Source organism: Ornithodoros turicata, chromosome 3, assembly GCF_037126465.1.
Source record: "Ornithodoros turicata isolate Travis chromosome 3, ASM3712646v1, whole genome shotgun sequence".
In the NCBI taxonomy this organism is placed as follows: Eukaryota; Metazoa; Arthropoda; class Arachnida; order Ixodida; family Argasidae; genus Ornithodoros; species Ornithodoros turicata.
Window position 1 is genome coordinate 51,923,890 of NC_088203.1, and position 23,001 is coordinate 51,946,890.

Consider the following 23,001-nt stretch of genomic DNA (forward strand, 5'->3'; position numbering starts at 1 on the left):
ACAGGGAGGCGTTAGGGATAAACAAGCGGATTAGAAATATATTAGCAATGTGCTGGTGCGTTTCTCCAATAAAGTGATGAACTTTTTGATGACCAAAACACAGCGTAATCGTTGCACATTCTTCTGGCGCAGGAGGGGGAGAGAGGGTCTGATGGCTTATAAGCCTACGTGTTTCCATTAATAAAAGTCTGGTTGGTAGTCAGTGCATTGTGTCTTCTCGTTGTCGTCCCTTTTGTGTTTTTCCCCTTGCACTGTTTTCTTTTTCACACACATGGTGATCTGATATGCAGGACATCCAGTGGATGACATTCAAATTATTATGATGAGATCTGACCATGACAGCCGGTGAACAAAGCGCGGGCATTTTGCAATCGATCTTGGAGCTCCGGCAGTAGAATATTTCCATCAACCAAGATTTCTTTTACGAAATTATAGGATTCTGGCTGGGCGAATTCATTCATTCACTTCCAGAAGTGCTGTGCACAATGCGGCATTGAGTTTTCAAACAATTTGATATGGTTATTCAAGCACACGCATCATCTGATTCATGTAGTCTTGTAACATACTAGTTTAGCTGTTTCTCGATTTTACAAACAGTCTACATAGTTCGTTCTGTTTATTTAGCATTGTGACAAGGCAAGGAGAACTACATGGCATTCGACACCTTTTGAATAAGACAAACGTTATTCAAGGAAACAATGCGTCATAACGTTCCTTTATCAAAGGTAATGTTGCATCATTTGTGTACATCTTTTTTTCTTTCTCTCTTCATTAACATTAGCCCAGTCAACTTCATCAAGATTCTCTCAAAATGCATGTAAACTTGTATTATTAAAAGAACTGTAAAGTGAAATATAGCCACACTGCTGCAAGGTACCATCACACAGAACTTGGCTTTGTGATCACACACACGTCACCAACTCTCAGTTCTTCATACTGTTTGCACTACTTAAATTTGAACACTTTTGAAATTGAAAGGTGGTGACCCTCGATATTCGCAAAGAACGATGATGGAGCCGTACCGGACTGGCAGGCAGACAGATATCACGCGGTATTTAAGTACAACGTAACACATTTCGGTAAGGGTACTAATTACCATTATTCTTTTTTGAAGAACAACTCTTCAGAAGTTCGATTTAAACTGCTTAATGGTTACGAGCAAGTTCCGTGTCAGGATTAGATCTGCACCATTTGCAAGCCTTTGGCTCTACATGTCTCTGTGTTGTCTCCTCGATGTATCGCTGCTGTCTGCAAAACCTTGCGTCCAAGTTATTTAAACAAATGTCTGGTCAGCTTTCTTGTGCTTCGGAATGCACAAACCATGCGTCTTTGCAGCGAGATGTGTACTGCCCTCACAATCTCGCCTGATATATCGCCTAGTTTCTTTTGTTCCCAATAAATGGTGCACCAGTCGCCTGACTGTTTGGGCGTTTCAAGAGTATGCTAGCTTGCTTTAAGAGGGCATACCAGCTCTCCGTCCCAATGTATTTCCTATTGAACAGTTTTTATGCTTTTTCTCGGTAACCACCGCACAGATTTTGACGCGGGTGGTTTAACCATAAAGAGGAAGACGAAATGAAGAGAATGATGTTATTAGATTTCTCATATATGTCATATATATCTCATATATGTCATCATGGGACTTCACGAATGTGTAAAAAAATACACCATTTTTCTCCTCCCTCTTTGAACAGGCTTTTATTAAACTTCTTTAGCCATTTCGAAAAAAACTTTCCATTTACTTTCTCCCGAAATGTTTCAGGAATCGATAGACACCAAATTTATGTGTCTACCACTTTTCGTTTTTATAAAAAAGCATGAAGTGTGAGTACCCAAAAACACCCACTAAAAGCCCCAAGGACGGCGTCATTCTGTGTTGCCATCTGGTGACGCGACAGCAAAACCGCGCAAGCCGTATCCTTCCGCCGAGCAAGCGTGCGCACCGTACCGTACTGCCTGGCTCCTCTCTCCTCTTTACTTTCCTGGACCGCAACTTAGGGCATGACCTTGGAGACCAGAACAAAAGCTTACTTAGCTGCTCGCAAAGGGATTATCGTCTGAGTCAGCATTGTCGCCAACAGCCAGAGACCAACAACCATCTTCTTTTTTCAGTGCGCGTATAGAGAATTGAGATGAGTTTATTAGCTTCACATGAAACGTCAATTTGCCCGATCTTGCCTTTTCGGGTTTGTGCTTACTCAGTCAACTGTCTCATAAGTCTAACGAGAATCTGTCGTATTTACGATTAGTGGAAGGTCGACTTGATAAACATTCCAGTAACCTTCAATAGGACTGCCCGTAATGTTCGTAATGTTGAAGCACCGATCAAGCGGATTACACACAGATAAATGTTCCTCAGGATAACTGCATTTAGAACTGCAGCTTTCTTTGTTCTTCTCTTTCTTTCATTTATTGACCGATTTATTTTTATTTTTATCTTATGATTTTCTTTTTTTTCACGTAAATGCTCCATGTGAACAAATAAGAAAAATCGATCAAGCAACCTCTGCACAATTATTTCCGCCCACGCAATGGGCAACTGTCTTTTCCGGAACCCAAATTTACGTTAGCGAAACAAGGAAAACCAACGACAATGCTCGATTACTTCATATGATGTCATGCCGTGTTTAAAAGTCCGACATCACTATTTATCACACAAACAAAACAAATTTCAATGAAACAATGGCTAGGAAGCAAGCGAGCTGGTGAAGATGATGCATGATGTAAACCCCCCCCCCCCCGAGACTAGGGAACACGAAGAGACAGACACAAACAGCTGTTTTTGAGACTTCGTGTTTGTGTCTGTCCCTTCGTGTTCCCTAGTTCTCGGGGGTTTTACATCATGCATCAAATTTCGATGTCTGTCCAAGTCATTTTAGCGAACGAGAGCCATATTTTTGACTGCTTAGGCTTAGCGGGGCGGACGCGACGGAACAGCACGTTAGGTAGTTGATTATTAGGTTAGTAAAAGTTTGGTGTTTCCATTCTCATGTTCATGTTGTTTATTTTTCAACGGGGACTTCGATCATGTTATTTTGAGATACGGCCAATTTTTCGATACCGGTTCCCTGGATTTTCCATCTTTCGACACTTCTGCTGGTTGCGTTGGGTGACCCAAAACCTCTACCCATCGTTCTTTGCACAGCAAACAAAGGGAAGCCTTCGGAGGAATTGATAAGGAAAAGCTCCGGGTCACTGGGGATTCTCCACTGAACTAGTGACTCTACGCTGAACCAGCTGAACGAAAGGTCTGGTGTAATGTGAAGTACCCTTCGAAAACCAAGGAGTATCTAACAATATGTAAAGAAGTTTTCGGGTAATAATCATGAGATGGAATTTGTGCTCTGAGACCTCCTCGCGTACATAAACACGGAGTTCAAAGAGTTTTAGGAGCTTCCATCTTCTCCTTTTTTTATTTCTTTTTTGGAATAGCTGTTGCTAAATGCAATGCATTTATTTAGACTGACTGAGTGTAAGTATTGAGCCTATCAAAGCTCAGCGTCGCGCGCGGGTTTGAGCGTTCTCTACAAGGCTATTTCTTGTCGCATTATAGTAATTTCTTGATCTGGCTTGAGACCACTTAGGGCACAATAGGATCCTGTGTTGGCAGTGTTGTGTCCGTTTTTGTTTGTCTCCAAAAAAATATCAAAGTTGACTCAAAGTGTCGAAGAGCACCATATTCACTGCAACTTTGCGGACGATGTACACAACGGATAAGATTGAGCTTTATGCCGTTTAATTTGTCATCCATGGGGCTATCGAATGATGTATAATTTGTTGCTCTACTCTGTCAGCAACGTAAGCGATACTTCTTTTAGTAGCACCATACCAGCGAAAAATGCCGAATTTCAGAAGCCTTTATCTAAAAAACCCCACCAAAAACTGCACAGAAGAAAAATCAAAATTCGGAGTTGATCGGTAGGTGCACTATGAATTTTTTGCCTGCCCTATACGCGGAGCGCATTCAAGCGGTGGCACCGTGTCCTGCGTGTTGCACTTTCAACTTCTGTCTTCACATAAAAAGTAACTGCTATCATTTGAAACCGTTCTGAGCGCTTGCGTTCATAACAGTGTTGTAATCGCTGAATTTAGATTGTGGAGCAACCAGATGTGCTCGCATATTTTGTGGGATTTTTTGCCCTGTTCTTCGACAGAACGCAAATCTTTACAACAGATATAAAAATCTAATAGCTAAACACGATGGGCTCACGGCACGCGAGAACTGCTACGCGATTGCACGCAACCCCGTAAATTTTCAGTATCACATCATAAACCGAACGCGCCTGTTGGAAAAGCTTTGTGTACACGCACCTCGCTGTGACAAATGTCGCATCACAATCTCTAAGGGAAAGTTGTCACAGCCTGATGGACCCCCAAATTGCAACAAAACGAAACGAGAAAGTATCGCTCACTATTTCATCACATTATTGAAATACAAATATGACATACTACACCTTTTACACAGCACTTCAGCAAACAAACTTCGCGCACATCCACAGAAACGCCATGCCCTTGGCAAAGGAATGGATTGGATTGGATAACAGATCGTAAGTCACATCCGTCACATCGCTGTGACACCATTTTTGGTTTTGGTATCTCCGAACTACAATGAAATCTTCTTAAATCGATGTGCTGCCACGGTGTTGTTTCGTTTCGTGTTCGCGCAATGCAAAAATGTTCCCCAAAAGTTCTCACCCACACATAGGTGTTTTGATATTCAAAACACGTCGCTACATGTGTTTTGTATTTTAAGATCTAGGATTTCGAACTCTGGGATGTCGTGGCCACGTGTTCATGTACTTTCTTTCAGGATGCTAAGCACCACGCTAAATATGAAAAGTCTGAATAGTATTCTACCCGAGAAACGTCATCTTGACGTCGGTAGACAGACTGAACAGACAGACAGACTGAAACGGAAACAATTAAATCGGAAGGGGAGGGCTGGGTCCCACGAATGGGCACTTGTTTGCTGCCTTATCGAAGGTCGCGTCCCTTTCGGGGACCATCGTAATCCCCTCAAAACCGTGGCTTTCGGGCGCGACCTTGTTCGCCCCTAGCTTCGATCGTAGTTCAACTCTACCAAATTGGTGGCGCTGTCGAACGCTATGACGTTATTTGTTTACAAACAGTGATAGGTCTGTTGTTAGCTGCATGCACCATTGGCCTGGATCCTCTCAATCATACTGTGTGGGATTCGCTATCTCGTCCCTGAGGTGAACGGCTGCTTCTGCTTTCGCTCTCATCAAGGCCAAGCTAGCGTGCTATCTTCTGCGTTACGTACCCCAGCCCAACCCTGGTAGCACACTATATGTTGCCGAAACGTTGCCCCAATGTTTTCTTCAAACGTTGCATACACGTCGCTAATGTCCTCTTCAGGCCACGTTCTAGCAACGTTGCTAGAAAATGTTATACAACATTGCGGCAACATGACAACTGCAACATTCCACATAAGGGCAACGTTATGACAACATTTAGGTAATATTGGCAAGAGGTTGGTGGAGGTATTTGTGCGCTATTATTTCTTACTTTTCTTTTTTCTTTTTTGCGTCGGATCAGAGATGCATACTGACTGCAAGCACCTGCACGCCACTGTTAGCCGACTTGAGCTCTGCGAATCTCCGCTTCACTTATACTGGAGTGGGGCTAGGGGAGACCGCTTGGGTATCCCTGTAGGTATCCCGTTTGGACATAGAGATACTGTCATCAAGCAGTAGGCTCTATTTGGGAACAGGATGAGGCATATACTAAAATGCGAAGTGTTGGGGGCATGCTCATTAAGTGTAGCAGTGCGTACAGCGTTTGCAACGGTGACCAGGATGCGTTCTTGTAGTTAGCCCTTGCATCTGCAAGAGTCAAGTGCACTCAGCAACATTTTTGACATCCCTTCCTGTCATGTACTGTGTTTTTAATTCAAGCTTTCTTCTCTAATGTAATTACCTACTGTTTGGAGCTGTAAAACCGGTAGGTTTCCTCTGTGGGTAAGAGTGTTACGCAGTGTTATGTTGCTGGAAAGTCAATAAACAACTTTCAGGAAACGTAGAGCCGCAATATTCCTCCAACGTTGCTCTGCAATGTTGCATGAACATTGGTGAATGTCAAGTAACGTTGGTCCACTTCTGACAATGCTGCAGGAACGTTCGGCCGCAACGTTGCTCAAATGTTGACCTTCCATGTCGCTTGAACATTGCTGAATGTCAAGTAACGTTGGTCCACTTTTGATAATGTTGATAAACGTTGCACCACATTAGACAACATTCGCAACATTGCTGCAACGTCGAGGCCACAATATGTGCTACTAGGGAAAGAACACACGCGGTCCTCAGGATGTCCCCAAAGTGTCATCGGGTCCTCGTCCTTCGATATGAATCTGCTGAACGTCCTGCGGACGATACTCGCGGATTGTCCGCGAAAAGTCATTCAGGTACGTCCTCTGCGCGTCCCTGTGGGTAACTGGCTGGATGAGAAATATTGTTTTGTTCAGTTTACCTGCTAAGATTCCCCAAATATTGAGTGATACATTTGATTTGTTTTTTGGGTCGATCTCTGGGGCTGAATGGCATTTGTCCTGTGTAAGATTTATCTTCCCAAAAAAGGTGACTGTCTATGACACATGGAGCATTTACCGAGTAAAATACATTCGCGCGATTCTGTTGCACTGTTTTGGATCTCCCAAAGTCCTATCGAACGTCTCAAACCAAAAGCAGTAAGAAACACAGGCCTTACATCGATGGAGAGATAGTACTATAAGCAATTCCTCGTTTGTTGTATTATTTGTTTGCATAATTGAATTAAAACTTAGCAGCTCACCCTTCGTTTTTAACTCAGAAGCGACTAAGACTCTCGAATTTACGGCAATACGCGTAACAAGCAATAAATAGTATCTGATTTCTCTTCGGAAGGAAAGTCGAGTACCTTTCGAAGTGAGTTTCTCGGACTTAGTGCTTTTTCGGAATCTTTAATATTTCTTTCTGCTTGCATTTTAAACCGCCGCGCTTGTTATCCGTTATGGGAAATACGCTAAACAAATAGAAAAGAGAAAATGAAAAGCTGGTGACTAAGGTTGAAAAAATGTCGACAAAAGAAAAACGGCTTTGTACTCAAAACGTACGCTCCCTTCTTAAAACAAACAAATAAATAAATCATCATTTTATAAGATATCCTGTTTTGCTCCCAAAACCGTACTTATGGTGTTTTTGAGAGACTTCCTGAGGAGCTTCGGAGGATGGCCCGAGGCGTTGCATTTTAACGCTTTTCTGACAAATTGAGGACCATACGGGGATGTCCGAAGGATGTTATTCGTGTCCCAGCGGAACATCCCTGGGATGACCTGAGGATACCATTGTGTTCTTGGGGAGACAACCACCAACGTTCCAGGAACATCCTGTGGACGTTCGTTTTGGGACATCTGGACATCCTGGGGATGTCCACGAAAATCCGTATGACGTCTCATGGACGTCAAAATTACTGCCAAAGTTGCATCCATAGATGTCCCAGGTCAGTCCAGTGGATGTCCTTACTGACGAGTCAAGGATGTTGTACGGTCATCCTAGCCCACGCTTAGAAATGTGATTTACAGTGACTATCAAGCTATGTATGTTGCCGAATTACATGCTGGCTCGAAGGAACTACTCCTAGGTTATTCGAGGAAGTACGCTCCTTATATAGACGAGCTCACTTATCCTGAAACAAAGCACAATTGCAGATCAGAATACTCCCACACAATCATGTTTCTGTATATAATGTTGTAATGTCTATAATATATGTTTCACAATATAACTGGTAGTACAAAATACACCAAAACTCTTTAACGAATGTAGTCAAATTTATTCACCAAACACATGAAATCACATTCCTAGAAATGTCACTATAGCCTTGTGGCATATACTTCCATATACTTCATGGAGGTAAGTAAATATCACAGTTTGTGCTTACATTAAAAAAAATCAATAAAATGTTTAGAGATTGTCATTATAAGGAGCACCTCAATAGAGAAACTGTAAAATAGTGCAGAATGAACTGTAGCTTGTTTATCACAGCTCGCTTAAAACAATAAAATAGTTTAAATATATGTTATGTGAGCATATCAAAACACATTTACTGATATACACTCTTAAAAACGAACTTCGCCGCATAGCACGCTCCTAGCCAACCGTCATCTCGAATGATATCGTTATCTGCCCTGATTTGTTGAAAACAGGAGGTTGTTATGTGGTGAAGTTCTGTCTTTAGAGTGTAATAAAGGAATTTTTCAAATCAACTTCTATGGTACACACTTAAAAACAAACTTCGCTTGATAGCACGCTCCCTTGTCTAGACAGGCACCAACTGAATTTTGTCAAAAAAATTCAATTCATTATTCACAGAATATCGGTTCAAAATTTGATTGTGATAATATATCAACAATAATTTGTCTTGAGCAGACTGGAGTAAATCTTGACACAGGATTCTTAACAGCACACTCTTAAAAAAGAACTTTACCTAAATAGCCCGCTCCATAATCCCGAATGACAGCGTTCTCGCCCCTGATTTGTTGAAAACCGGAGGCGTGGGCTTTTTTGTATCAATTGTGAATTCATCAGTAGTACAAAAAAGGCGTACGCCTCCCGTTTCCACCAAATCACGGGCGAGAACGATATCATTCGGATGATGGCACTGATAGCATATGCTTTACATTACCAGCTCCGGTGGCGTAGCGGTAACGCGTGCGCTTGGAGAAATAGAGGTCCGCGGTTCGAATCCGCGGGCCGGCTGTGCCGTCTGGGGTTTTTCCTGGGTTTCCCTCAGATGTGTAATAGGCGTATGCCGGCACAGTTCCCCTGAAGTCGGCCCATGGACGCAGCTCTCCTCCCCCCGAGCGGATTCCGCTCGGTCTTCCACTTCACCCTTTCCTCTCCTCCTCTCCACCACCTTTCCCTTCCCGAGAAACATGCCGCCTAATCAGGCAGGCAGACCTCTCGGGTTCCTCCCAACGACATTCCTCACAACTGCTTTACATTACACTCAATGGCCCACTTCCTCAGAGAAGTCGAAATCTGCGGTACTTCATTTACATCTGGCGTGAACGTACCATGTACGGCCGCCGGGCTCGATTCTGTTCTGCCTTGGAAATCACATTGAGTACTTTGTGTTTCAAACTGTTTAGTAGCAAACAGTTCGGACTCCATTCATCATCTCACAATCAAGTTGTTGTTGTTCAGCACTCTCTGACGTCGACGAATAAGTTTCCTCAATCTCCTCGGCGACGGGTGGCTGACTGGAGGGACTGCTGAGAACACAATTCTCATCACTTTCAATCAACATGTACACAAAGGTCTTCATCTTGATCCCGACCGACACCCGTGTTGCTCGCGCAGCGTATTCAGGGCGTCAGCCGAAATCGCATGGAGCTTACTTACAGCCCGCATAGTGCCTTCATGTACACATACCTTTTACCCTTAACTTTCGGCATCACGGCAACTTCATGCACATTTAATAAGCCCACCTTGAAACCTCACAACGGAAAATGCCACTGGAGAAAACACGCCGGCACCAGGGGTACGAAGCTGTAGTAGAAATCTATTGTAGCAGAAAACTCACGTGACCTCCGCAGCTCGACCAATGACTGAGGACTAGCCACCCAATTTTGTTGTTTTTGATTATGTCGCGAATGACGTAAATGACGTGTCGTCCGTTTCTCTCTTACTAATTTCCAACTCTCTGCTCCGCTTCCCGTCCTCTTTTGTTGTTCCTTTTTTTTTTCTTCCATGCACTGTTTCTTTTTTGTTTTTTTGTTCGCGTTTGTCGGAATGCAGTGGGAGTTACAGGAATACGACTGAGCCTTGGTTGTTTTTGTCACATGAAGTATTTTATTGTGTGACATACGGTTATGCAAGCAAGACGTACACAGGATGACATTAATATTGCTCCAGAATTTGCTTGAAGAAGCCTGATGATGTCGGACTGCCTCTGGCAAGGGCTGCTACTGGGAACTGGAGCGCAGTGGCTGCAAGATGAAAACAATTGGTATCAGATATACGGTTATGCATGTGAAAGTTGCAATTTAAATAGAAAGAAGCAAGGTGCTATTGAACGCGAAAAATAAGAACGGTGGTAGGGTTGTGAGAAGCTCGCAGTCATGGGGTGTGATGAGCGACCTTAGTACAAAAAATACCTTTTATTGCGCTACTTCACAATTATATATTCAGACCGATTAGCCTGACAATCTTGGCTTTGGCGCTACGTACAGAACAGCTACTAAGTCAACGCGTCTGACGAAACTTGTCGAGCGAAATCACCAAGAATCAGACTTACCGCCGAATTCATGAACGAGCCTCGACTCGACGCTCCGCCTCGACTCCAACGAGTGGAGGAAAGCACCGCTCCTCCACTCAAAGAGGCCATGCGTTTCATGAACCCGCTTCGGAGATTCCTCCGCTAAGGCGGTCGTCGAGAAACCGTCCTCGAATAAAGCTGTACTCTCGTCCCCAGCTGTCTTTTTGGACCCCTCGAAAATGTTAATTATCGTGCTTAAAACACACTTATGGCATGAAAAATAAATGTAATTATTTACTTTATTTCGACCAACGTGCATTACAAATACAAACACAAAGGACTGCAAGTGTTTGAAGAAGGGTGCAGATGTTTCGAACAGGGAAACAGACTGATAGGTTTCCTAGTTTTCTGGTCTGACAATTACAACCACAACGGCAGCAGCTAGCTTAGTGGCATATGGTCACCTCGTATCAAATAATATGAAAGATGATGCCACTGCTTGTCACTCTTCTATTGTGTTACAATATGTGGCGCGAATGACTGTTTGTTAGCGGATGGGTACGTTTACCCAACGCCTTGAGGGTAGCTATAAACAATCAAACAAACAAAACAGATTTTACAACAACATTCCGAGCAAAGAATCGGGGAGACCATTCTTGGGGAGTCACCGCGAGCATGTCGTACGAACTTTTATGGCCCTCAATCGCGCTCTGCCTAAACGGTGGAGCCTGTTATCCCACCCAACAAACGGAATTCGTACTATTAAAACAACAACTGCAAAAAAAAAAAAAGGAAACGAGAGAAAAAAAAACATGAATGGAATATTTGCTGAGCCGTTTCGGTGATAGCTGGAGCAGGGGTTGGGCCAGCTTGATACAGTATAAAGATTACAGAAAAACATTGAGGAGGCAGATCAGATGTTTATTTTTTTAGATGTCCAGTCAATGCACTGTTTCTGTGCACCACTTTTTGCGTGAAAACATCCTTCAAACACACCTTCTTTGTGTGAAATAGCGCGACAGAAGGAAAATTTATAACACCTTGTCTTGAAAAGTGTGCTTGCGAGACGGTGTGGGATTTTTTCCACAACGCGGCACACCGTCGTTTCTGACACATTCACAATGTCTCCCGTGGCAGTTCGAAAAGTCCTAACGCCATAAAATCACATGTCGACGGGCAGCTGTAGCACAGGAGGTACAGGCAGCCCACGATTGCACACATTTTCCTCCACTGGCAATATCCAAAAGGCTTCGTACGGTTTTCTTCATGAAGTGGTACCGTATACCATATGAGGAACTCGTGATCATCAAAATGGTCAAAAGGAGTTTGATGGCCCCTTATTGAACGTTGTCGCTCAGCGGTAATGTTGTCAGCACCCAGTTCAAGGCCATCGTGACACAAAATGCAGTCGATGGACGCAGCGAACGACCTGTCTTCCGCCATGACACCAGCCAAATTCGAGTTGAGGAGCGTTCTCGAGGTAGCACCGATGCTACCTCGAGATTTTCGAGGAATGCACGGAGGAATTCCTCCACTCGAGGAGCGTTTCGAGTCAAGGTCGATTTATGAAGCGCAAAACCGGCCTCGAGGAGCAGCTCGAGTCGAGTTTCGAGTCAAGGCTCGTTCAAGAATACGGCGGTTACAGTAGCGTCATACCTTTATACAGTACGACGTGAACGGGTATTTAATCATAACATTTAGATGATAGTGTTTCACGAAAAGAAATATAGTCTACCATCGTATCTGCAAAGCTACGCTGTCTGTCTCGGTCACCACGTATTCCGGTAACTGTACAATACACGAAGTGAATGCGGTGTTGTAAGGCAACGGGATCACTCTGGTTTACACTTCGCAAAATAAACTTCGAGAATAAACTCCTCAAAATAAATCACGAAAAAATCCACGGTGTAAAGATAAAGCCGTAAAAATAAACTTTTGCGATACAAACGCTTCAGATTCAAACTTTCAAAATAAATCGTCTCTGATTGGTCGACAGGCACGGCAGCCTCAGAGCAGCGAAGGCTTTTGGCTCCCGCGTCTCAAAATAGTTCCCCGCAGGGTGAGGCTTTTTGCGGTGGGCTGGGAACGAGAGTACCGAGTCTGGACGAATCGTTTACTGTAATGCAAACAACTCAGGGAAAAGAGGTGCTGACGCCAGGAATCGAACCTGGGTCTTCTGATTTCCGGTCAGATATCCTCTTTTCCCTCTTTTATCCTCTTTATCCTCTTTTCCCTGAGTTGTTTGCATTTTGTTTGCATTTCGTTAATTTCTGGGCGTTTGAGGCTTACTTGTCTGTGTCGTCCCTAATCATTGGTCTGCCTCGGCCAAATCTCGTTGTCTACGTTTACTGTATTCTCAGCCGGCTATCAGGATTCTGTTGACACTGCAGTTAATGATTTGCTCTGCTGCTCGCCTGTCAAATTTGAGTATGTCGAACTCTGAATTCGTGTGGTGTCACCGAATGAGTTCCCGGTGTTGGTCCCAGCCGACCCAGCTATGGTGGATACCTGCTATATTATGAACATTGTCGCGAACATCGCCATTGTCCTGCAGCTGCCTTGGTTGTGAAGTCGTAGAGTTGAAAAGTGACGATCGACGAAAAAGCCTGATTCCGATACCGTGTGGATGTGTTGTGTTTATCCGTCTGTACGTGTTTGTGTGTGTTCCAGCCTCAGAACCGTAGAATCGTGAAATCGGAACCTGCCTGTGGTTTTCCTTGTGAGCCTACGTTCTGATTAACGCACGGAACAGGTACTGGACAGACTCTCGAAATGCATTTCTGCAAATAAGCTGTATATGAATGTGAAGAAATTGTGTGTTTGTTTGCAAGAAAAAAACTATTTTCTCTCGAATGAATAACTTGAGTCAGCAGAGGTCCTAATTTTTTCGCTGTGGCTATTCGTCCGGCGTCGGAAGAACGGCTCTTCGACTTATTCTTCCGGCGCTCCCGTGATTGGCTCCTCCGGTGCAGGTCACGTGACCTCTCCGCCGCCCGTGTTCCGTTCCCGTCGTGTGTCCGCCGCTGGCCTAAGCGCCTAAGCACCTAAGCGTGTAAGCGTGTCTTTGCCGCGGTTTGCTGTTTTGCTCCCTGTAGATATACGTCGTGAGTCGACTATGACTGCAGTGACTGTGTCTGTCTACTTTTATCCTTGTGTCTATGGGTTAAATCCGGATGTCGTACTCAAGCTGCAGCAACTGCCATATAATCGGCGTGTCGTTTCGTCGGAGAAAATGTGTACTTGCGCTACTGCGAGTCAACAGTAGTCCGAATGTTACTGTTACGTGCCGTTTTTGACTGCCTACTGAACATGTGTATTCTCGTTACCGTAGTCTTTCACACACGAACGCGTCTCGGTATATGGAATTATTACGCGAATTGCTTGTTCACTTCCCTGGCATGAAGGATTACAAGTGCATGGTACGTGAGACGTACCATTAGTTATGTTCAAGCCCCCCCCCCCCCCACCCAAGCACACACGTACTTCTTTTGACACACTTTTCACGCGCATTTATTGAGGGAGTAACTTTGTGTATTCGCCTGGTTTCCTATTTCGATGAACCGCAGGTAGCGCACATCCACTTCTTCCTCTTTGGTGCACTGTCCATCCCACAGCAACGGAAATGATGCCACTGTAGACAAAAGTCACAAATGATGCTGTCACATCCCTCTAGTGTAACTTTACAGGCTCCACATGTCCAGATGTCAAGTTCTCTCTTTCTTTGACAAACTTCTTCAACAGCTTTCCACCCATCACAAGTGAAAAACTCTTTGATTAAAGGCAAATTGACCTGTTCGTCAAGGATGCCGTCGCTGATTAACTCAGGTCTCATTTCCACTTGATCCTCATCTGTAAAAAAAAAGAAGGAAGAAGCAGATTGGTGTGTTGAGTAAAATTACTGCATGCAAGGGGATATTCGACAACATTACATCGCAAAATAACATTACATGGTGCATACCCTCCCAAAGAAGTCAGGAAATACCGTGCTAATCCTTCCCCATAGAAAGCCTAGAGTCTGAGAACAGACGCGACAACACAGGATTCAGAAACTCATGCTTCCCTGAAAGCCCACGGCAACTGGCTTGTCTAATTCTCCTAGCGACCACAATGTATCCCTTTTTTCGACACAGACTTTTTTTTTTCCATGGCTTTATGCGGCACTATATCCCTTAAAGGCACTGGACATTTCGCTGTCAGGATAATAGTGTGTAGTGTACAGTACATAATTCATGGCTTCAAACAATTTTCAAACCTAGAAACACAGATTTCGGAAAGGTACCTGTCCCCTGCACCAGTGGCGGTCCCATAGGAAGATTGGTCTTCTCCCTAAAACCAGTTGTGACCAATTTTCCAGAACCTCTGTCCTCAAATTTTGAAATTCCTTCAACATGGTCAAACGTGGCAGAACATTGCACATGACACTCTTTTAATCTTGTAAGAAAAACAAAAGCTATTTAACTAGCATCAGCTGGAACCGCAGAAAAGTGTGTTTGCGGCCATAATGAGTTGTACGTCACACACTCTACTGCATTGCATAACAGACTATCTGGACTGCCACTGGTTTCTACTGATTTTATGTTGGTGAGATTTTATCTTGCAAAATGCAGAGTGGTAATCAGTGGTGTACACCTGACCCACACTTTTCACTTCAATAAAATTAGTAACTTCCTCAACATTGCTTACCTATCTGTAGTTGTTGCTTCACTGCCCTGTCTGCTAAATCTTTGTCAACCAGCCATGTCAGTATTTTGAGCTTCTTTTCCGACCCAGGGAGTCTCGAGAAGGGCACCAACATCAAAGCTTGTTTTCGCTTTTTGGGAAGGCCAATCACCGTGTTTCCTGCTCCCTTTGGGCGACCTCGCTGCTTCATGGCGGGCGGTACACGAATTTGTGAAAGGCGACAACCAGAAGAGGATGCTTGGGTGGTGCAGTCACCTTGGTCGGCTTCACTGCGCTGTCCTCCTGCTTGAACAGGCTGTAGGGTATCTAACATGAGACCTTCTTCATGCGGTGCAGCAGTGCTGTGCGTAGTCAGCGGCAGATCTTCTATTGTTTCATGTGATGCGGGAGGTACGTGGCTTTCGTCATCTGATTCAAACGTTGTGTTTGTGGCCAGTACCGAATGTTCTGCAAGCTCATGTTGGTCATTATCTGTCATCAGACCATCACTGGCTTTGTGTGATCCTTGTTCAGCATTGGAAGTTGGTGCTGAATGGAGTTCTCCCACGTCGCTCTCAAGAGTGCCGCTCTCCCACTTTTTCTTGAGATCAAGCAGGACTTTCATTCGTCGAACATATTCATTGCCAGTGGCTTCCGAAGCAAGAGACGCCAAGTCTTTTGTCACTTGTAATGCCTTTTTGAATTTTTCGTGCTGAGAGAGGCATCTCAGGGCCTTTGGTGAGCACCTGGTGACTGTGCACTGCGTTTCGGGGAGTTCATGGGAATGGAGTAGCCCCTGGTTGTTGTGAAAGAACTCTAATGTCCATCTTCTGTGACAAAGGGTGATGTCAAATAGGTATTTACCTTCCAAGGACTGTGCAGCAAACATATGGTGGCATGGTAACATCATGGACCTTCTTAGAGAACATGTGCAGCTCTTTGATGTGACCAAAATATATCCACTCGAAGAAGATGACACATGATAGGTGCTGTCATTCGCAGGAGGCAGCTTGTAGTTCTTTTGCCGTTCCAACTGCTTTGTTACAAAAGAAAACGCATACCACGAGAGATGCTCATAGTACTTCTGCTGTGCCTCGCTCTGAAACAGCATGACTGGCCTTTTGTGTACTGCCTGTGCGGCCTTATGATCAGCCTCACCATTCAGTGTTGCGAGCACTGCAAAAAGCCCTTCTTCAAATTGCTCCAGAGTGCTGTGCCGCTTTATCACTGATTTGAGCTTTGCATTGATGGATTCCAACCTATTATTCGTAGTGTTCAGAAAGCTGGACTTAAAAAATTCGGGCCCCAGTGACCATTCATTCCTTATTGGCCGCCAGTTGGCATCAAAATAGTCCATCACTGGCTTCGGAGCCACGTCTTCCAGTTTCTGCAGCAGGTTGTCATATTGTGACGGGTCTTTAGCCCATACCATGGCTTGCAGCAATTGCAGACAGGTGTCACGTTGGCTAGAAGATATTCCCATTTTCTGACAACTTATTTCTCTTGAAAATGTCCTGAGTGCATGGAATATGCATATCAACACGTTTGCTTGAGGGAGCTCTTGCTTCAGTATATCACGCTCCATCAGGTCTTTATCTGCCATTACACAAGCCGTTTGGGTCCAGGATGGGTTTGTTTCTTTAAACTTCTGTAGGAACCACGTCAGGCTCTCGGCATCTTCTGAGCAGAGTATACCAACAGCCACGATCTCGCTCTTGCCATTTCCATCTTCAATATGGATGAGAAAGACTGGTGCCCGAATCTCCAACAGCTTGTAGGTGGCGTCAATGCCAAAAACTCCGGGTATGCAGCCATTTGGGACCTCATTCTTGCATTCGAGATGTACATGCCTTTCAGCACATCATTTTCTGCAAAGATGTGGCAGTCGCATCCTGCAGAAGAGAGTAATACACTGTTACAGCAATGACGGAGCAAGTACAAAGCATTTCCTTTCCAATGCTGAAAGTTTTAGTGACACAGATATTGAAAGACATTACCATATTTTACGCGAAGCATCTGTGTCGTCTTTTCTATGTCGTTCCGTTCTGGTGAAGCGCCGCTTGGTCAGGCGACTGCGTTGCAGGAACCAATCGCCAGAGCCCTAGCGCTCTGGCGATTGGTTCGATTAGTGCGGTGGTACGATGGTTCGATCCTTTGATTGGTTCCTGCAACGCAGTCGCCTGACCGTTTTTTCTTAGGACATACAAGGCTGGCTGCAAAGCAAAAATAGCCTGTCTGGCATCCGATGATGGCAACCATTTGGAGGTCAAAAGAATTGAAGATGAGCACAACCACGTCACCTCATAGGTATGGTATCAATAGCATTTATCCCCCCCCCTTTTTTTTACAAATTTGGTTTAATCTAGGAGAGCTATCTTACTTTTTTACTCCCCTTACTATAGGAGCTGCACAGACACTTGCCACATGAACGCAGACTTCCAGAGTCTGTTCGGAGGGAAGTAAACGAAATGCTGGGCCTACAGGCGAATAAGAAGCTAATTAAAGAAACTGTTCAAGAAAGGACAGGGAAAATTGTCACCATGAAGGATATTGACAACATAAAGTTAGCGTTCGCTTCACCAGAACGGAACGACATAGAAAAGACGACACAGATGCTTCGCGTAAAATATGGTAATGTCTTTCAATATCTGTGTCACTAAAACTTTCAGCATTGGAAAGGAAATGCTTTGTACTTGCTCCGTCATTGCTGTAACAGTGTATTACTCTCTTCTGCAGGATGCGACTGCCACATCTTTGCAGAAAATGATGTGCTGAAAGGCATGTACATCTCGAATGCAAGAATGAGGTCCCAAATGGCTGCATACCCGGAGTTTCTTGGCATTGACGCCACCTACAAGCTGTTGGAGATTCGGGCACCAGTCTTTCTCATCCATATTGAAGATGGAAATGGCAAGAGCGAGATCGTGGCTGTTGGTATACTCTGCTCAGAAGATGCCGAGAGCCTGACGTGGTTCCTACAGAAGTTTAAAGAAACAAACCCATCCTGGACCCAAACGGCTTGTGTAATGGCAGATAAAGACCTGATGGAGCGTGATATACTGAAGCAAGAGCTCCCTCAAGCAAACGTGTTGATATGCATATTCCATGCACTCAGGACATTTTCAAGAGAAATAAGTTGTCAGAAAATGGGAATATCTTCTAGCCAACGTGACACCTGTCTGCAATTGCTGCAAGCCATGGTATGGGCTAAAGACCCGTCACAATATGACAACCTGCTGCAGAAACTGGAAGACGTGGCTCCGAAGCCAGTGATGGACTATTTTGATGCCAACTGGCGGCCAATAAGGAATGAATGGTCACTGGGGCCCGAATTTTTTAAGTCCAGCTTTCTGAACACTACGAATAATAGGTTGGAATCCATCAATGCAAAGCTCAAATCAGTGATAAAGCGGCACAGCACTCTGGAGCAATTTGAAGAAGGGCTTTTTGCAGTGCTCGCAACACTGAATGGTGAGGCTGATCATAAGGCCGCACAGGCAGTACACAAAAGGCCAGTCATGCTGTTTCAGAGCGAGGCACAGCAGAAGTACTATGAGCATCTCTCGTGGTATGCGTTTTCTTTTGTAACAAAGCAGTTGGAACGGCAAAAGAACTACAAGCTGCCTCCTGCGAATGACAGCACCTATCATGTGTCATCTTCTTCGAGTGGATATATTTTGGTCACATCAAAGAGCTGCACATGTTCTCTAAGAAGGTCCATGATGTTACCATGCCACCATATGTTTGCTGCACAGTCCTTGGAAGGTAAATACCTATTTGACATCACCCTTTGTCACAGAAGATGGACATTAGAGTTCTTTCACAACAACCAGGGGCTACTCCATTCCCATGAACTCCCCGAAACGCAGTGCACAGTCACCAGGTGCTCACCAAAGGCCCTGAGATGCCTCTCTCAGCACGAAAAATTCAAAAAGGCATTACAAGTGACAAAAGACTTGGCGTCTCTTGCTTCGGAAGCCACTGGCAATGAATATGTTCGACGAATGAAAGTCCTGCTTGATCTCAAGAAAAAGTGGGAGAGCGGCACTCTTGAGAGCGACGTGGGAGAACTCCATTCAGCACCAACTTCCAATGCTGAACAAGGATCACACAAAGCCAGTGATGGTCTGATGACAGATAATGACCAACATGAGCTTGCAGAACATTCGGTACTGGCCACAAACACAACGTTTGAATCAGATGACGAAAGCCACGTACCTCCCGCATCACATGAAACAATAGAAGATCTGCCGCTGACTACGCACAGCACTGCTGCACCGCATGAAGAAGGTCTCATGTTAGATACCCTACAGCCTGTTCAAGCAGGAGGACAGCGCAGTGAAGCCGACCAAGGTGACTGCACCACCCAAGCATCCTCTTCTGGTTGTCGCCTTTCACAAATTCGTGTACCGCCCGCCATGAAGCAGCGAGGTCGCCCAAAGGGAGCAGGAAACACGGTGATTGGCCTTCCCAAAAAGCGAAAACAAGCTTTGATGTTGGTGCCCTTCTCGAGACTCCCTGGGTCGGAAAAGAAGCTCAAAATACTGACATGGCTGGTTGACAAAGATTTAGCAGACAGGGCAGTGAAGCAACAACTACAGATAGGTAAGCAATGTTGAGGAAGTTACTAATTTTATTGAAGTGAAAAGTGTGGGTCAGGTGTACACCACTGATTACCACTCTGCATTTTGCAAGATAAAATCTCACCAACATAAAATCAGTAGAAACCAGTGGCAGTCCAGATAGTCTGTTATGCAATGCAGTAGAGTGTGTGACGTACAACTCATTATGGCCGCAAACACACTTTTCTGCGGTTCCAGCTGATGCTAGTTAAATAGCTTTTGTTTTTCTTACAAGATTAAAAGAGTGTCATGTGCAATGTTCTGCCACGTTTGACCATGTTGAAGGAATTTCAAAATTTGAGGACAGAGGTTCTGGAAAATTGGTCACAACTGGTTTTAGGGAGAAGACCAATCTTCCTATGGGACCGCCACTGGTGCAGGGGACAGGTACCTTTCCGAAATCTGTGTTTCTAGGTTTGAAAATTGTTTGAAGCCATGAATTATGTACTGTACACTACACACTATTATCCTGACAGCGAAATGTCCAGTGCCTTTAAGGGATATAGTGCCGCATAAAGCCATGGAAAAAAAAAAGTCTGTGTCGAAAAAAGGGATACATTGTGGTCGCTAGGAGAATTAGACAAGCCAGTTGCCGTGGGCTTTCAGGGAAGCATGAGTTTCTGAATCCTGTGTTGTCGCGTCTGTTCTCAGACTCTAGGCTTTCTATGGGGAAGGATTAGCACGGTATTTCCTGACTTCTTTGGGAGGGTATGCACCATGTAATGTTATTTTGCGATGTAATGTTGTCGAATATCCCCTTGCATGCAGTAATTTTACTCAACACACCAATCTGCTTCTTCCTTCTTTTTTTTTACAGATGAGGATCAAGTGGAAATGAGACCTGAGTTAATCAGCGACGGCATCCTTGACGAACAGGTCAATTTGCCTTTAATCAAAGAGTTTTTCACTTGTGATGGGTGGAAAGCTGTTGAAGAAGTTTGTCAAAGAAAGAGAGAACTTGACATCTGGACATGTGGAGCCTGTAAAGTTACACTAGAGGGATGTGACAGCATCATTTGTGACTTTTGTCTACAGTGGCATCATTTCCGTTGCTGTGGGATGGACAGTGCACCAAAGAGGAAGAAGTGGATGTGCGCTACCTGCGGTTCATCGAAATAGGAAACCAGGCGAATACACAAAGTTACTCCCTCAATAAATGCGCGTGAAAAGTGTGTCAAAAGAAGTACGTGTGTGCTTGGGTGTGGGGGGGTGGGGGGGGCTTGAACATAACTAATGGTACGTCTCACGTACCATGCACTTGTAATCCTTCATGCCAGGGAAGTGAACAAGCAATTCGCGTAATAATTCCATATACCGAGACGCGTTCGTGTGTGAAAGACTACGGTAACGAGAATACACATGTTCGGTAGGCAGTCAAAAACGGCACGTAACAGTAACATTCGGACTACTGTTGACTCGCAGTAGCGCAAGTACACATTTTCTCCGACGAAACGACACGCCGATTATATGGCAGTTGCTGCAGCTTGAGTACGACCTCCGGATTTAACCCATAGACACAAGGATAAAAGTAGACCGACACAGTCACTGCAGTCATAGTCGACTCACGACGTATATCTACAGGGAGCAAAACAGCAAACCGCGGCAAAGACACGCTTACACGCTTAGGTGCTTAGGCGCTTAGGCCAGCGGCGGACACACGACGGGAACGGAACACGGGCGGCGGAGAGGTCACGTGACCTGCACCGGAGGAGCCAATCACGGGAGCGCCGGAAGAATAAGTCGAACAGCCGTTCTTCCGACGCCGGACGAATAGCCACAGCGAATTTTTTTGTAACCAGCATACGGTAATCTCAAAGTGTAACGAAATAAGATTCTAATTTCAGGAACATCCACATTGATTCGCGCACCTTCCTAGACAACGATTTGCCATGCAAAAGCTGCAAAAGATGTATCTAGACATAATACTTCAAGCACTTTGTTTTCACTGGGCTTTGAATACACTGGAACCGAAGAATGCCATTTTCAAGGTATTAAAAACCATGAAATTTTCTCACAGGATGCATCTTTTTTATTCGCGTGGACATACAGTGTAAATTCTGGTTATCAGATGTCGGAACTGAAGAAAACTAAGAGCAATGAAGTAACTGAAATCAGAAGTGTGAGAAATGAGTGGCACCCTCTGTTGTATTTGTTTGCCTTCCTTTCTCTCCTATGATCTTCGCATTCAGAAATCCCCAAGTACGTTTATTAGCAGTCACTCTTTATGCCAAGCACCCACGCCAAGAAGAGGTCTAAAATTTACGGTACCAGCTACTTCACTGTATGGTACCCTTGCACCCATTTTTACAGCTTATAAATATTGTGCTGAAATATGAAATCGCTGTAAAACTTGCATCCTGTACGACATTACATTAAATGTGCTGCTTGCAGTTCTGCAGCGTTGTTTCTTCCTCACGTTCAAGTGAAAAGGCAAAAAGAACGCTCCGGGACTTACTCTCACACAGCCATTATTTCGGGGCCATGTCCTCGCACTAAATGGTCACGAGCATTCTTTGGAAAACTATAGCGGCACATAGAGAAACCGACATTGCATTTGCACCGACCTTCTATTTCTAATAATTAAACGAGACCTAATTAGTACATTCGCTTCGGATGTAGAACATGTTGTCATCCTTTATAACTGCAAAAATATTATTTCTCTAAGAATAAAATATCAGTCCATGGACATGCTATATGCACTGCACCTACTAGAAATTAACCAGTGCTTGCTGAAAATATACTGGTATTTGTGTCTTATGTGATGTATGGCCCACATTTTCTTTTTGACCAGCTATGCCAGTGTGAGAGCTCCTACACCAGACTAGCTAATTCCTCCTCTTTGTCCTCTATGTGGTCACGTATATGTTACGCTACAAGGAAGCTACCTGATACCACAGTACCAAAGAGGTGAATTTACATGAAGACAATCACATAGCAGAGTGAATAACAACCACCATTATTGACTTAGTTTGCTTGGTCGATGACAACTGAAGGTGGCATATTTCTTTCCTCAGATTTTTTTTTATTGGTTTGTTCCAGCTAAAAACAGAAGCCATACACTGAGCAGCAGGGCATAATAAAACCCTCCATAAGCATCACTTTGCCTCTTTGGCTTTGGCAAGCGTGACTTTGCCTCCACAAGCATAACTTTGACATAATTGCTTTGTGCCGTGATATAGGGTACTATGACTGTGTTCGCAGTACGATTTAAAACGTTGGCACCTATAGGGCTAGATTGTAGCCCCTTATTGCGTGCAAATATTCTGATGCCTGCAGAGCTGTAAGCTGTTCTTCCGGGTGAAAGAAAGCTTGAAGACTGCATACGTTGTGGCTCACTGCCAAAGAGATGCGGTTGGAGAAGAAATTACTGGACATGCTCCACCCAGGCCGCAAGGAGGTACACAATTAATTTGAGCCACCTTCTGTTAATGCAGCAAAAACACCTATTTCCACTGAAAGAAAGACTTTT

The 23,001-nt window shown here is 44.4% G+C and overlaps 1 long non-coding RNA gene across 2 annotated transcripts in view; it reads right to left on the reverse strand.

Annotated features, from left to right (window-relative positions):
- Window positions 1-4,506, reverse strand: part of LOC135387061 (uncharacterized) — a 191,439-nt gene extending 186,933 nt beyond the window's left edge. For both annotated transcript variants that reach the window (XR_010420818.1, XR_010420817.1), the window contains exon 1: window positions 4,455-4,506. This is a non-coding gene — a long non-coding RNA (uncharacterized LOC135387061). The remainder of the gene's footprint in view (window positions 1-4,454) is intronic.
- Window positions 4,507-23,001: the final 18,495 nt, after the last annotated feature.